Raw genomic sequence first — 16,996 nt, forward strand, 5'->3', positions numbered from 1 at the left:
AGTGTACAGGGCCCGTTTTCTGAAGGCTCTAAAAGCAAAATATTATATTTAATTACAGAGTTAGAGATGGATTAATACTAAAATACATAGTAAATACTAAATACATAGTAGTGATTTTGGACCCCATTCTTCCACTATTTTTTAATAGACAAATACATTTTTGCTGGTGCACCATTACGCTAGTACTGCAGTAGTAACCCCAAAAAGGTATCCTCCATAATACTACTTAGTCTCATTTTACTGGATCCTCTAGCATTGATACACCACACTAGCTTAGATAAGTCCCTGTTTAGATGGTTTGGGAGCCTGGTCCATTATTAGGCTCTGGAAGTGGTTATACATAAACTGATTTTGCCCCATCAAACTGATTTTGCCCCATCAGACCAGACCATAATAACACCTTCTAAGGGGAGGAATAGGCAGTCTGGGAGTAGGGCGGCTTAAACAATGTAACCCAGTGATTTAGGAGCAAAGAGGAGGGGATAATCATGTTATTAATGATGGTCAGGGTCAGGTTAGAGGCCCATAGTACTATCATACACTACTTGATATAAAAAGTCATTATTTGGGATAAGGATAAATAGGATTGTGGATGTGTGGGTATGTTGTCCGCTGAGTCATGTCCTGTTGTAGTCAATAAATAAAGAGCCTTTGAGATCTTTTAGTCATAGAGTCATCAGAGCAAAACTGAGCTCCAAGTACAATGGTTTCACTGGACGGAACATACATTTGATGGACATGTGTAAAACTAAAGACATTAGTCAATTAAATCTGTCAGTGTCACGATTTGGCCAAATTCTTTGCTGAATCTGAAACCCCCTCAGCCCCTTATTCCAAGTAATGGATTCTGGGACTTGAAGTCCCTCTGCTTTTCTGCGAATCCATGATCACATACCTCGGACAGCAGGAACTCTCAGAATCCGCCACTTTAACATGCAAAAGGTGAGGGAGAAGTTAAAACACCCTACCAGCTTAATGGGGGTTGGAAAATGGTTCCTGTGAAAAGCAGCAGTTTGTGTCAACAGATTATGTACATTTGTATTTTAAAACAAAACATGTATTATGGAAACTAAGGGTTGGATCCAGTTATGTACAATCTTTAGTGGATGGTTTTGATTTTGTGTATCCCTAGCTGATATGTGTGAAATGTACTTAAATATTTATCAAGGTGATTCACAAAAAACAAAGGTATAAACATAGCAGACCAATAAAAGCTTACATCTGACTTGTTGCTATGGGTTTACATAATTCCGGAAATGTTTGTAATAGTTTATTCCCTAGTTTTGCTTTTATTTATTTTTTTGGCGGAGATGGGGGTTACCATCACTATAATGATGCCAAATCACTTCTCAGCATTCAGCCTAAACATATAGGGAGGTCATTCATATACAGCCAGGCTATACAATCGGATTTGTTGAGGCCCTATTGACAGGGATACAACACCAGAACAACGGATAACCAAATCAAAAGAGCTATCACCATAACCAAGGATAAACTCCTCCAATACAAAAAAAACACAAAGAATAACCGGGTTCCCCTTGTCATCAGATACAATGCACACCTAGAGGCTGTACACAAAATCATGAAAGAACTCCAACCCATAATGCCGCTTGATGATGGGCTATTAAATTTATTCCCACTGGCATACTGGCATACGGACGACCATCAAACCTAAAACTAATTGTCAGTAGCTCCATCAATCTCCAGCAGAAAGTGGCACATTAGCCTGCCTGCAAGGTAGGTGTAACACCTGCACCCACATTTACACTACAGGCTGGGTATATATACCACATTGCCAGCAGGAACACATAACAATGGGATCATTCTCTCTGTCATCCAATGTGGTCTACCTTGTGTATAAAGTGGTTATATGTGGGTGAAACTGGACAAACACTATGCGGAATCCTCCCACAGATCCAACATCATTGTGGAAAAATGGATCTCCCAGTAACAACACACTTCTGCATCAATAACCACAGTAGTGATGATCTTCACGTCACTATACTAAAGGGAAACTTTAAAACACAACAGGAGAAAAAGGAATATGAATATAAATGCATTTATAAATGCATTTACAAAGTCTATACCCTACCTACAGTGTGGCCTTAACAGGGACAGAAATTTTATGGCTAGATATGAGTATGTCTAATAATACCCTGATACTGCTAGGGGGCTGTGAGATCTGCACCCAGAGGACATACTTTAAAAGACTTTCTTACACTTGAATCAGGACTTCCATCACAAGTAGGTGTTAAATAAGTACATTAATCTCTACAGAGGATCCTGGCTGTGGGACATTGAATGATTTTACACTTACTTGTCAGATTGATAACCACTTTCTACTCTGTGCTAGTGTGTAAAAATGTCATTATTTTTTAGTATCTGGGCATACCATGCCTGAAGCCGGGACCTAAGTAATCCTAAAAGCTCAATTTTTTTTCATCTACTTTTAGCCAATAAAAGGTATCACCTACTCCATATTTTCTGCTTTTTCACTTAGCATAGCAGGCGTTGTCCATATTCATGGTGTTTCAAGAAGTTTGTCACACAAAGAAGGTTATGGGAGGTTATTAGGAAGAACCAAACATCATATATCATACATTATAATATTGCGTGCATTAAATAGCATGCAACAGAATGCGTTAATTTTACTGCATTGCATTAATTGCATTGCATTAATTTGCGCGCAGAAATAACACTAACGCATGATTCACAAACACTTAGACGTGCTAAATATCGTATTTGTCTGTGTGAAAAATAACAACTACTTGAGGCAGGCGGTAATTATAGAAAAGTACAGTTCGTGAGCTTTTGGCAATAAAATATGGACTTTGCAGTGTTATTTATTCAAGTCTGTGTTGGCCCTAGAGTGATGCAGCCTCCAGTTTGCAGGGAAATGGTAATTTAAAAAAATGTAGTTTTACGCAAGTAATGCCGTGTATTGCTAATATGGTGTGCGTTTTTTTCCGCACACGGCGAGTATTTGTGCGCGATGTGTTCATTAGCGTGCGTTCCGTCAAATACCGCATGAAAATAGTCTTCGCAACTTAAATAACGCAAACAGCATCGCGTCTAAATTAACGCAAGTATCCTTTTAGTGAATCATGCGTTAAGATGCAAAAAATTAGACGCAATAACATTTTTAACGCATGCTATAAATAGCACTCAAAATATCAACCTTTAGTGAATCAGGGTCTCTAGGACAAAATCTTCAAGCACTATTAGTAGGGATGCACTGAATCTACTTTTTTCGGATTCATCCGAACCCCTAATCATTCGTAAAAGATTTGTCCGAATACCAAACCAAATCCGAAACCTAATTTCGGATGGTTATGGAAGGGGTAAAGGTTGCTGCTTGTGCAGCGCTTGGCGAAAAATTCTTCTGGGTTTACATGACAGTCACATGATTTTTAGGATTCGGCCAGGAGCGTAGATTCGGCCAAATCCGAATCCTGCCGAAAAATCCAGAATTTTGGCTGAATCCCCAACCAAATCCTGGATTCGGTGCATCCCTAGTTATTAGCAACACCTGTATATGTTGCACCACATATAAATTGATGTATCTAGCCAATATTTTGCCTCTGGAATGCTTCACCCCCAGTGCTTCAATATGGTCAATTGCTGTCATATAGATAAATGTTACTATCATGTCTTATCAACTGTACATGTTCAACTTTTTCATTTGAAGCCCACCTTGAGGGTACAACCTATGGTTGGGTCCTTATTAAGCTCATGAAATGGATACAGATCTAGGCGCATCCCCTGTGTTCAGGTGTAAGATCAAAGGATGTGCTTGCACGTGATCCTGGTGGGGGTGGTGGAGGATCATGGCCTATGAGCGCCCTGAAAATATATTCAGCTTCTCTAGTAGAGCAAATGGCCATTTACCTCCATTCTCACCCTAACTGGCCTTTAAGCTCAGCTCTTGTATCAAGGTATACAAAGGAGAGCAGATGGCTATTCTCCCCAATTCTCATCTTACCTGTCCTTCAAGTTGAGCTTTCAGTTGTATCTAAAGAGCAAATGGGCATTCACCTCAATTCTCACCCTTAAGGTGGCCACGCACGTGGCGATTTTCGAAAGATCGTTCCAATCCGCCACTAACGTTCAGGGCTAAAACGGCAGATATGGAGGTAGAAACAATAGGATTTCTACCTCCTTCTGCCAATTCAGCCCTGAAGGCAGATTCTGCTCAGGCGCCTTCTATGGTGCCCGATCAAAAACTTTTAACCCGCCCGATCGGCGAGTCGACCGATATCAGCAGTCTCCTGCGATATTGCCATACACGCACCGAATATCGTATGAAACGAGGTTTTGGACGATATTATTGGCGCGTGTATGGCCAGCTTTACTGTCCTTCTGGCTGAGCCCCTGTACCAATGCTGCAAGCTGTCAAAGATTCATAAAAATGGTTTTAATGGAATCAGTTGGGTTCAGACAAAACAACTACATCTAGTAGTAAATATTTTGAAGCTACTAGTGCTACATTTTGATTCAACTTGGCTCGGGCCAACATAAGTGGCTAGTTAGAAGGCTTTACATTGGAACTGGAAAAGATCTTATTGATGTGTGCCAGTGCTGTAACCAGTGGCGTAACTACATATACAGCAGTACTCTCAGTTGCAGAGGGCCTGGGTAACAGGGGGGCCCAAATTGTGTGGGTCTGCTGTATTGTAGTTGCCCCTCCCGAGCCCTTATCCTACCTTAGGATATCCTACCCCCATACACGGGCCGATAATAGCTGCCGATATCGGTCCCTTGGACCGAATTGGTAGATTATTGGCCCGTGTAGGGGGAGAAACGAGGGGCCTGCCCGACCGATATCTGGCCTAAAATTGGCCAGATATGGAGCGGCCAGGTTAGAAAATTCAGTCGGATCGGGGACCGCATCAGCTCATTGATGCGGTCCCCGAACCGACTGCCCCATTGCCGCCAATTTAATTTAATTTGGCCCCAGGGCGAAATGATCACATTTTTTTTTTTTTACCTACACGCTCCCCGATATCGCCCACCCATAGGTGGGGATATTGGGTGAAGATCCGCTCGCTTGGCGATCTCGTTGAGCGAGCGAATATGGGGACCTTAAGAGGAAATGTAGGCAGCGAGTGGGCCAGGAGGGGGGTAGGGGAGAAGGGAATTTTTGCACTGGGCCCTCCAAATATTTTTTGTGGGGTACCTGGCACTTTTATGGTATTCTGCTGGCTCTAACATAGTAACATAGTAAGTTGGGTTGAAAAAAGACATACGTCCATCAAGTTCAACCATAATGCCTATATATAACCTGCCTAACTACTAGTTGATCCAGAGGAAGGCAAAAAACCCCATCTGAAGCCTCTCTAATTTGCCGCAGAGGGGAAAAAATTCCTTCCTGACTCCAAGATGGCAATCGGACCAGTCCCTGGATCAACTTGTACTAAGAGCTATCTCCCATAACCGTGTATTCCCTCACTTGTACTGAGAGCTATCTCCCATAACCCTGTATTCCCTCACTTGTACTGAGAGCTATCTCCCCTACCCCTGTATTCCCTCACTTGTACTGAGAGCTATCTCCCATAACCCTGTATTCCCTCACTTGTACTGAGAGCTATCTCCCCTACCCCTGTATTCCCTCACTTGTACTAAGCTATCTCCCCTACCCCTGTATTCCCTCACTTGTACTGAGAGCTATCTCCCATAACCCTGTATTCCCTCACTTGTACTGAGAGCTATCCCCCCTACCCCTGTATTCCCTCACTTGTACTGAGAGCTATCTCCCATAACCCTGTATTCCCTCACTTGTACTGAGAGCTATCCCCCCTACCCCTGTATTCCCTCACTTGCTAAGAATCCATCCAGCCCCTTCTTAAAGTTATATAATGTATCAGCCAGCACGACTGATTCGGGGAGGGAATTCCAGAACCTCACAGCTCTCACTGTAAAAAATCCTTTCCGAATGTTTAAATGGAACCTCCCTTCTTCTAAACGAAGTGGGTGCCCTCGTGTCCGTTGGAAGGACCTACTGGTAAATAAAACATTAGAAAGGTTATTATATGATCCCTTTATATATTTATACATAGTTATCATGTCACCTCTTAAGCGCCTCTTCTCCAGTGTAAACAGACCCAACTTGGCCAGTCTTTCTTCATAACTGAGACTTTCCATACCCTTTACCAGCTTAGTTGCCCTTCTCTGGACCCTCTCTAACTCAATAATGTCCCGTTTGAGCACTGGAGACCAAAACTGAACAGTATATTCTAGATGGGGCCTTACCAGCACTCTGTAAAGGGGAAGAATAACCCCCTCCTCCCGTGAATCTATACCCCTTTTAATACAGCTCAAAACCTTGTTTGCCCTTGCAGCTGCTGCCTGGCATTGCTTGCTACAGCCAAGTTTATTATCTACAAGGACTCCAAGGTCCTTCTCCATTAGGGATTTGCCTAGTGCAGTCCCATTAGCCTAGTGCAGTCCCAACATGGGATAATTAATACTGGCATTCATTTTGCAGATTAAATTTTACCTGACTTTACTATGTTTCTGTTTTTGGTCCAATTTTATTCTACTCATCATCATTACTATCTTTTACTCTTTTTTATATTTACCATTCTATTTAATTCAAAAGCTTTCTTAATTGGTTCTCTTCCTCATTATATTCTATTTTGTGTTTATTTTTCACAGTTACCTTGTTTGAAATAAAAAAAAATATAAAAAGGGGAGTAATGGGTAGATTATCTAAGACAACAAGGGAAGAAAACAATATTTTTGAAATAAGAGCCACTGACTCGGATCTCACACTAAATCTTACATTCACCCAACCCCTCCAAACACTAACCCCATGATTTAGGAACCACTGGCCTATAACAATGTGAACAATTATAAATAAATACATTAATGTAGATATGTATAGACAGATATAGATAGATAGATGATAGATAGATATTTAGATAGATAGATGATAAATGGGCCAGCAAGTGTGCCTATGAATCTCTGTGCTGTGTTAATGATTGTAGGACAATGGAAAAGCTGCTCTATACAAACCCTTCTTTGTGTTGTTGGTATTAGGGAGGTGTTGGGGGGTTACAGAGGACAGAATCACAATAGTGTCCTGAGAATAACAGAGTTCCTAACCAAAGAATAGACCCATTACTGCCCAACCATCCCCTCCCTACACAGCTGTGAGAGGGACATAGATATATAAATATATATATAACTCTCTCCATAAGACACGTGCACCCTGAACCCAAGACAAAATCCCATTGTGTCTTTTATCTGCAGGGAACAGAATAGCTGCACAGAGAGGGACCAGAGCATCTCCCTCCCCCTGGTTTGTTCAGTATCTCTACCAGATATTACAGGGTCTGTTATTTTTCTTTTTTTTTTATGAATCGTCTCCTGCATCTGGCGAGAAATAGACGAGGCTGTGTGACTTGTCCCAGTGTTCTGTCACTGCAACAGATGCGGGGATATGGATGGGTTCTTAACCCAATCCGTGCCGGACAGCAGGGCTTATATGGGATGACAGCTACTCCCAAAAGCAAGCGCTGAAAATGGTGGCGACATATGGTAACAACGAGGGCTGGCGACAGTGGCCCTGTGTGCTTTAGAGTCACTGCATTCTACAGTACAGAGGAACAGAAGGTGGCTAAAAATCGTCTGTAACACTGGCCCATGCTGTATACAGTACTTTGCCTATTGGACACAAGTGGCTGGATGGCAAAATATTTCTTTCTCTCCCTAAACACCAAATTCTTATTTCCTAGAATTGGCAGCACACATTTCTTCATTGTTTCTTCTTAAGTGACAGCCTACTGTTAGCAAGCCCTCCATGTAAGGTTACTGGATCATTTTATATATAAAATATAAATATTGCAGCCTTTCTAGCTGTGTTTTCTATATGTGTCTCCCATTTTGCATATGGTCCGGTAACCTTATCCTGGCCTAATAGTTTTCCTTGAGTGTGTATGTGAAGCTTATTGCTTTGCCGAGCAAAGAGATTGGCTTTGAAAGCGAACTGATGGATAGGCCAAATATCTCTGTGGCAAAAGGTATGGAAAAGTGATTTAACAACATGCACCTTGCTCTGGTCTAGTAACCCAGAGCAACCTATAAGCAGTTACAGGTCTATCATTTACTTAAAGTTAAAAACTTGTGCTAATTTGCTTGATTTAGGTAAAATATTTTTCCCTATTACTATAACCATTACTGAACTACCTCATTCTATATACAACACACAGAGCCTGAAACAGCCACCTATGAAGGACTCCTCTTTTCTGTTTAGTGGTAGTGCTGGTTATTTACAGATTGTTGCTCCCATCAAAAACAATGGCACCCTGACCTTGTTATACATGTTAAATAAGAACTACTAAAGCAATAAACGTATGAAGCTAGCTTTGTGCTGATAGAATTGAGGTGATGGAATCTGTAAGACAGACTCTTTTCTTATATTTACAGGTTATGGTTGTATGGAGGGATCTGACCCATCAAGACCTGTTGTTGTGGTTGAGCAGTGTGTCCATATGAACCTAAGAAAACTCACCAGATGTATGGTGCAAATGATGCCTCCAGCCGATTATTGAATAAGAAGGGACTGCGTGAAGACTGAAAACAAACATCCAACTGATCGACTGAAGGTAGCAAACAATGTTACATTTGTTAACCCCATTCTGTGATATTCCCCATGGCTTTTAAAATCTGCTTTTAAGACAATAAACATTATTACCTTCCCCAACTGGAACTGGAAATGTTGGGGTTCAAGTCACCCATTAAAAGCACCCCTGTACAATATGGAATCTCTAAAGATCCCAGATGAATTAGATTGCCAAAGTTGGGGGTGGCACAGATCTCTCAGTTTGGGGGGTTACAGAAGACGGATCTCAACAGTGGTTTATGGGAGACCCTATGCTGTTTTCCCCACCAGGCAGGATAATATAACAAGGATCCCTGTTGGGTTATATGCTAATATATATAAGCCATAACCTGCCTTCTTTCTGTCATGGGAAAACACGTTTTTTCGAAATGCATCAGTTAATAGAGCTTCTCCAGCAGAAATTTTTCAAAAACACAAACGGATTTTTTTATATTTTATTTAGAATTTCACATTTTCACATGGGGCTAGCCATATTCTTATTTCCCAGGGTGCCACAGTCATGTGACCTGGGCTCTGATAAACTTCAGTCACATTTTACTGCTGAGCTGCAAGTTGGAGTGATATCCCCCCCCCCTCCCAGCAGCCGAAGAAGAACAATGGGAAGGGAGCAAGATAGTAGCTCCCAGTAGGTATCAGAATAGCACTCGATAGCAAGAAATCCAAGTCCGGCTTGGGACTCCTTTAGTTCTAATGTGTAGCGCTGGCTCCTTCTGAAAGCTCAGACTCAGGCACAATGCACTGAGATGGCGCCTACACACCAATATTAGGGCGAAAACACAAGGGGTGATTAGTGGCCACGACTTTCAATTAAGCCAGTTGCTGTGACTAATCACGACGACTTTTCGCACATAGAGTACAATGCCCGTCACTCCGACTAATCGCTTGCGCAGATTAGTTGCAGCAACTAATCGCCCCGTGTGTCTTTGCCCTTACAGGTAAAAAAATATATATTTGTTGGTTCAAGAATATCATTTTAGATGGTAGAGTGAATTATTTGCTATGTAAACAGTGTAATTTAGAAATAAAATTACGGGACAGTATCCCTTTAAGGAGTAGCACGCCTGATGCATTTTGCTGATCCTATTTTTGGTCGGTGGAATGTTTATCCTAAAACCAGACAGGGAGAGAGCGCTTTTTTGTTAATAGAAATCTCTCCTTTTTGCTGTCTGCAGTGAGATTGAGGGTAGCACCTTCAGCTTCCCAGGAATGGCTGAGCCATGTTAGTGAATAGGGGATAGCACTACGTAAGTTACAGATATCCAGCCTTCAGCCCTGCTGCTGTTGTTTAACTACAACTACTAGAGGCAGTTGTGTTTTGTCTTTGGCTCCAGGAATAATACACTTGCAACACTCCTGGCTCTGAATAAGTCACATATAAGACATTTAATCTACAAATAATTATTTTCATGCATCTGAGTCAGGCAGGAGGAAATGGACCTGTCAGGCACAGGCAGTGCCTGCTTATTGTGAGCTTGGCAGGACGTATGATGCACAAGAAATACTGCCCCACCTCTAAATACATGACTAAGGGCAGCACAGTGTTATATGGTTGGGAGACGTTTGTGTACATATCTGCAGTGGGTGCTGTTATCACCTACCCATTTGTATTAGTGCTCCCAGGTAACTACTCTCCCTTGCTTCTCCCACATTCACCTCTGGGTGCCTCTCCTATTACGCCCTGGCGATTGATCCTATTTTAGCAGCGGTCACTGCCCTAAATGTGACTACTGTTTCTGCCCACTCACTGCAAGGTCATTGCCCTCTTCCCCACCCTCAGCTCAATGTGCTGCCATCACAGAGATGGAATGGCAGAATATTGATCCTTTTGTGTTCAGGAATCTTCCACCCCTAAAAACAATCAGCCTGCTGAACCTCGTGATAGGAACAAATATATATATGGTATCGGTTCATAAATAGAAAGGTCTTGGAAAGGACTAACAGAAGGAACAGATCAGTCACTTGAGACTGATGTATTAAAACAAGAAAACTGACGTACCAGGCGCAGTTATGTTGACCATTTTCTTGTCTGGTTCCTCTTCCGGCATTTGGTGTGAAAATAACCTGATTTTTCTGCGGCAATTGATGCAGGCTCCTTTGGGAATCCTAGAGATACTACCATTGTAGGAGGTGGCAGTAGCTTTAGGGTTTTCCTGCATCAATAAGTGCTTATTGAAAACAAATTGTGCAAGTAGTGCCTTTTGATGCAAGGACATTTAATAAAGTGATACATGTACCTGTTCCCAGGGACAAACATTAGAACCTTCATATTGCAAAATGTTGCTCTGCCATCTTATTCCCCTTGCTAGCTCTTATGCTGCTTCCTGATAGTTATACCACTAGGGATGAGAGGAAAAATTTGCCATGTACAGATTTGTACTGAAATCTGTGAGTTTTTGGCCCAATGTGGAGACAAAATGTGCATATAGGTGAACTTAGCACAGGCAACACAATCAGGATATGTGAATGGATCAGTAACAGATCCCCAAAGCACTAAGGGGAGCAGAGTGTAGCATTAGAAGGGGCAGGCGAGACCAGTCTTTACCCCCTGCCATAATACAAAGCTAATGCTAGTGCAGCCAGAGGGGTTGCACCAACAGTAAAAAAGCATTATTTAAGTACTGTCCATCCAATTTATATCAAGAGAGGAAGTTAAGAAAAAAAAAAGAAGTTAAAAAAAGAAAATGCTTGTATGTATTGCCATGGCTCTGCGCCAATGTTGTGCTTAATTAATGGGGCCCTTCCTTGTGACCAACACCCACCCACTCTTGCCCCATTGCTGCAATACCAGGCATTTAGAAAAAGGTCAAAGACCACAATGAGACGACAATTGCCATGAATTTTACCCTCACTGCTAAATGTTTTCCCAGAGTGCATGAAAATAACTAATGCCGGCGTTGCACGTTTTTCTTAGTGCGAATGGTGTCAGTTCCAGCATGCCAGTGTGTGTGGCCTTAATAACAAAATTGCTGTGTGAGGTCCCTGTGCCCTGTAGGTTGCCCCTTATATGTAACTGCATGCACTGTTGCTACACATAAAGTGTAAGGAGAGCACCTAATATTTCACTTTAGAAGTGCGTTATGGCCTCTCTACCATTTTTTTGCTCACTGGAGGCAGAAATGACTAGTTAGCAGTGCCCAAGGCACCAGACCTCCTGCACCCCAGACTGTGCATTCACCAATCAAGGAAGAGGGGGTTATCCCTGAACAATAATTATTTATTTATAGGGACACATGTGCCCCAGGTTCTACAGAGAACAGCCCTGATAGTCTGCTAGTAAGACAAATTTTGGAATGTACTTTACATATTCGGTGTAAACCTGATTATGTATCTTCTGCAGGGGTGGTCAGTGCCGGATTTCTGTTTAGGGCGCCCATTCTCCGCACCCCAGGATCGCGTAAATGCCCATCCTTTTAGCTCACAAACAGAGCACTGGGGACAGGACGCACTGAAGTGCACCGTATGTGAGCAAAATTTACATGCGGCTGGGTGGCACGTCACCCCTAAATTTATGCCGCCCTAGGCCCAGGCCTGGGGGTGGTAGGCAAGGTAGGCATGGGTCTAGGGTGCAGTTAGTGGGGGTGCAAACTGGGGGGGATGTAAGGAGGCAAGTGAGTGACAGCAAGGGGGTAGTGATGCCTGGGTTGGGTTGCAGGGGACAGAGGGTCGTACTGCCACCTAGCATTTCTCCTATTATTTGTAATTGGGTCACAGTGAGCAACACTCTAAGGAAAAGGAAACCAGACCTGGACTGGCAATCTGAGGGTTCTGGCAAATGCCAGAGGGGCTGCTGTAAGATGCCATAGACAGTCACTATTTATTGGGCTGGTTGGGGGCTGTTTGGACCTCTGTATACTTCAAATCCCAGGGCCTAATTTATGTCCCAGTCCAGACCTGAAGGAAACCCTCTACTTATCACTGACCTGCTGTAAAATAATGGGTTCCCATTGCACAATGCACCAACAATAAACCTTTTTTTTTTTTTATTGCACCTGTCCAAAGCCTTGCCTGCTTGGCACCCATGATGATGAAGGTGCAACTTTCTTAACATTCACAAATAGGTACAAAAAATGTGAATTCTAATATTTTGCACTATTAAATGAGGCCCAGAGTCTTTACACATGGCCGTGCCTCGGGTCAATGTGTGTAATAAGCAAATATGCTCTAAGGCTTTCTGCTAAGGCAAATACACAAACTTTAATGGAACCTGCCACAATGTAGGACAGTCCCAAGTGCCACTCACACAATACAAGCAAATGTATTTCTATACAGGGCATTTATCAAGCCGAAACATAATGCTGTCATGTCCAGCGTTAATGTTTAATATTATTCATCAGGTGTCAAAGAGAATGCTTCCCTCTTCCCAACCTCCATGAGAATAGAGGGAGAGGGTGAAGGTGACAGAGGTTTGAGCGGCGGAAAACTCCCAGACACTCCACAATTGTTCGTTATCTCCTGACGCCTTGGCAACTGCTCGGGTAAATATCCCGGAAATTAATTATTAACCAGAAATATGACAAAGTATGAGGTGGGACTTGCCCTAGAGTTTCAATGCTAGCACCCGAAGGAGAAACACATCTAACAACATAAATGGGTATAGTCGACCTTACAAAGCCAAAGTACACATTAGGGGTCACTTACAAACGCACCTGCAAGCGCGGCCACTCTCAAATGGAAAGCAATGGAGAGCACGTAGTTACCCAGCTCACTAAGGTTTTGTCCAAACACAATGCTGCACTTCAACATGGCCGCCTAGTGTACATCCATCTCTTTTGATGAATGGTGCACAACTGTCACTACTGACTGCCGCCCAAGTCCCAAGCCTATGTGGCCTTTGAGAAATCCAGGACTTTGTTTACAAGAGAGTAAATCACTGTGGCATAAGCTAGAAAGTAGTGAGATACACAGCAAAATGTAAAATTGATGAGGGCGCTATTGTAAGCAATTTTGCAATTGACATTCATTATTTTTTTTTTTTAATTTCAAGAAATGAAGGGATAAAATGAATGAATTTTGTCACAACAGTGCCACCTGCTGGTCAGTTTCTGACCATAATGCAGTCAAGAATATTGTCAGGTGAAGGAAAGAGAGCTGATCAGATGTTCTTTGGGTTAGGAAAGATATGAGAAACTCTATCTGAGGTTTCTAGTGTTTTTCCTAACCTGAAGAACATCAGAGCAGCCCTCTTTATTTCACCTGACAACTTCTTGGACGACACAAAATTAATTCATATTGACAGTACTTTATCCCTTAATATCTTGGAATTAAAAAAAATTATTATGAATATAAATTTCAAAAGAATAACACTCTCATCAATTTTACTTACACTTATTTTAAAGGTTTATTTATCCTTTAAAAGCAGGTGCTGGCAATATGGTAATGAGGGGCAGAGTGAAATAATGCAATTAATATAGTCAGTGACTGTATAGAAATATGTATATAGTTGTGGGTTGTAATCCTCTTTCTCCTATGTCTCATACCAAAATGGCACTCTGTACACTTATATTTATTTATTTCAGTGTTTCTTGCGTATATGGGTGCTGCTATATAAATAAAGTTACTTACAACCAACTATGGACATTTTAAAGATTACGGACAGTTCACTGAAGTTTTTAAGGTTTCTGGTGACCCCTAGTGGTGAAAGGGAGTACTATAAACATCTGGAGAGAGAGAGGGGGAAGGAATCAGCTTGGCTACATTATAAAGGGTCCTATAGATAAGGGAGAAGTAGGTGTAAGATTTGCAGGTTGATCAGTGTTTTAGAAACTTTTACTTGTACATATACTGGTCGTTCATATAACATTAAGCAATATTTCATTTGCCTGTAGAGAAGTGATTTATTTGGCACCTGCGGGGGTGAGGCCCAATATGTGGGCAAAACCTCATACCAGGCTGGCACTAGATTTTTAGAACACTGTTCAGCTATTGACAGGGAAGGATTATAAATTGGTTATTGCTAAAAACATGGGGGAGAAGCATGGGGGCCATGGCTGCAAGGCCATATTTATATAGGGCCTGTGCCTACGGCGGCCACCTTGGGTGCACATATAATCAATAGGTACATATAGGTCATGTACATGTGACATCACTTCCGCAACCTAAGGGCACATTTAGGTCCGGTTCCTAGGGTGGCACTGGCCCTAAATATAGCACTGCTTGGCTCAGTGACATACAAAATTAATGACAGACCCCAATTCAATTTAAGGAAAGGTAGCACGGATAGGAAACTGTCTGAGAAAAAAGTGTAAAGCTCTATGGGGGCTTGGAAAGAGAATGGGAGGTGTTTTGCTTTTGTAAATCGGGAGGAGTTCCAGTTTATGATTAGAAACCCAAGGGGGGGGGGGGGGGGGCAAATTGCCCTACTTCCAAGCCTCCCTTAGGGCATGACTGAGTACTTTAATAGGGGTATACACATAATTATAGGTCCAAGTCCATCAGCACAGTGCAGCCTCTTCAATGTAACAGCTCAGAGTTAACCCATTCTCACAGAACCAGATCTGAGGATGCTGGGAACGATAGGGGAAGAACGGTGGAGGAACTGGAGACACACGAGCTTAATACAACTGAAGCTAAATGGTGCCCCCGACTTTAATGCAGGTGGCATTTGCGCACTCCCTGAGGCACTATGTGGCCTCAGTTTCATCATCTGTGCCCAGTCAGATTTTAACAGTGACAGAGGTTGGCATTACAGTCTCCCAACTCTTTGTGCTTGCCTCTGTCCAGGGCATCTGTGCTGTCTGTGTGGTGTTTGCTTATCCCCTTAGGGGGCATGATAACTTAATAACAGATTGTGCTCATCCCTAAGGTGGCCATACACGCACTGATAATATCGTATGAAACCTCGTTTCGTACGATATTCGGTGCGTGTATGGTATGTCGGCGAGTCAACCGATATCGCAGGAAGCTGCTGATATCGGCCGACTCGCCAATCGGACCAGTTAGAACCATATTAGGACCATAGAAGGCGCCTGACCAAAATCTCCCTTCAGCGCTGAATCAGCAGAAGGAGGTAGAAATCCTATTGTTTCTACCTCCTTACCTGCCGATTCAGCCCTGAATGGTATGTGGCGGATCTGACGATGTTTCGTGCGACCACATTGTCAGATTGCCACGTGTATGGCCAGCTCTTGTCAGCAGTGTGGGTAAAGCCATTAGCAGTTGGAATCTTACCTTATCTGACTCCTCCTAGTTTCCTTTCAACTGTGGCCCTTGAGTTTTCCCAGTCCTCTTATATTCCTCTTTACTCCTTACTATAAATATGTATATACTATTTTATATCTGTGCATGTTAATGATCTAATAATTCTATGTAAGGTCTCTCCTACAGTAACCACCCTTTTTGGCCCACGGGCTGATTGCTCAGATACTTACAGGGTATGCCAGTGTATAACCACTATTGGTTTTTTTAAATACGGACATCGTTCTGCACTTTCATGCTTGGAACATCAAACTTAGATTAGTACAGCAGCCTCGTAGAACTAGAGATCAAAATCAAAGATATTTGTGGTTGCTGGGGTCAGTGACCCTGCTTATGTAAAGAATGCTTATCATTCAAACACCATGCAAAATAAATAAGACCATCTTAAAAAACGTTGCTTAAGCTGGCCATACACGCACAAATATTACCGTACGAAATCTAATTTTGTGCAATATTTGGTGCGTGTATGGGGGATCGATTAGAGACGGTGAAGGATATTTGTCTACTCATCGATAGGGCGCCGTTGAAGGCTGAATTGTCAGGTGGAGGTAGAATCCCTATTGTTTCTACCTCCCTATCTGACGATTTAGCCATGAACATCAGTGGAGGGAACAAACGAGCCATTGGTTGCAGAAAAGATCATAATTGGTATGTGTATGGCCACCTTTAGAACAGGTCCATCTATAATATACTAAAAGTATATTAAATCACTGAGGGGGTGCAAAGCTGTTAGGCATGCCCCAGTGATTCCAGTCACTTACCTCTTACCATGGGTTGGTGCTCCTCTTCAAGGGTACTGAGGGGTCTTCTTTTTCTTCTCCAGGCGCCCTCCATAGTTTGGATGGAAGCACATACAGTACAGAATGTGTCTCCCAAAGAGGACGCCTGGAAGAAGAAAGATGGCTGTGAGATGCCCCACAAGCAATACTCGACTAGATAGGTCCTCTGCGCAGACCCCATGCATCAAACCCCCAGCAATAGAGCCGCACTCTCAGCCAATGTCCAATTGAAAAATTTATATAGGGGGGAGCACGAGACAAAATGCTAAATTGTTGCAAAAATAGTGCTTTTTTTTTATGCCATACACGACATGTTTCGGGCCCCTTTCGTTTGATAAAGGGCTTGAAACATGTTGTGTATGGCATAAAAATAAAAGCACTTTTTTTGCAGCAATTTTGC

The sequence above is a fragment of the Xenopus tropicalis genome, chromosome 4 (genome assembly GCF_000004195.4).
Source record: "Xenopus tropicalis strain Nigerian chromosome 4, UCB_Xtro_10.0, whole genome shotgun sequence".
Taxonomy (NCBI): Eukaryota; Metazoa; Chordata; class Amphibia; order Anura; family Pipidae; genus Xenopus; species Xenopus tropicalis.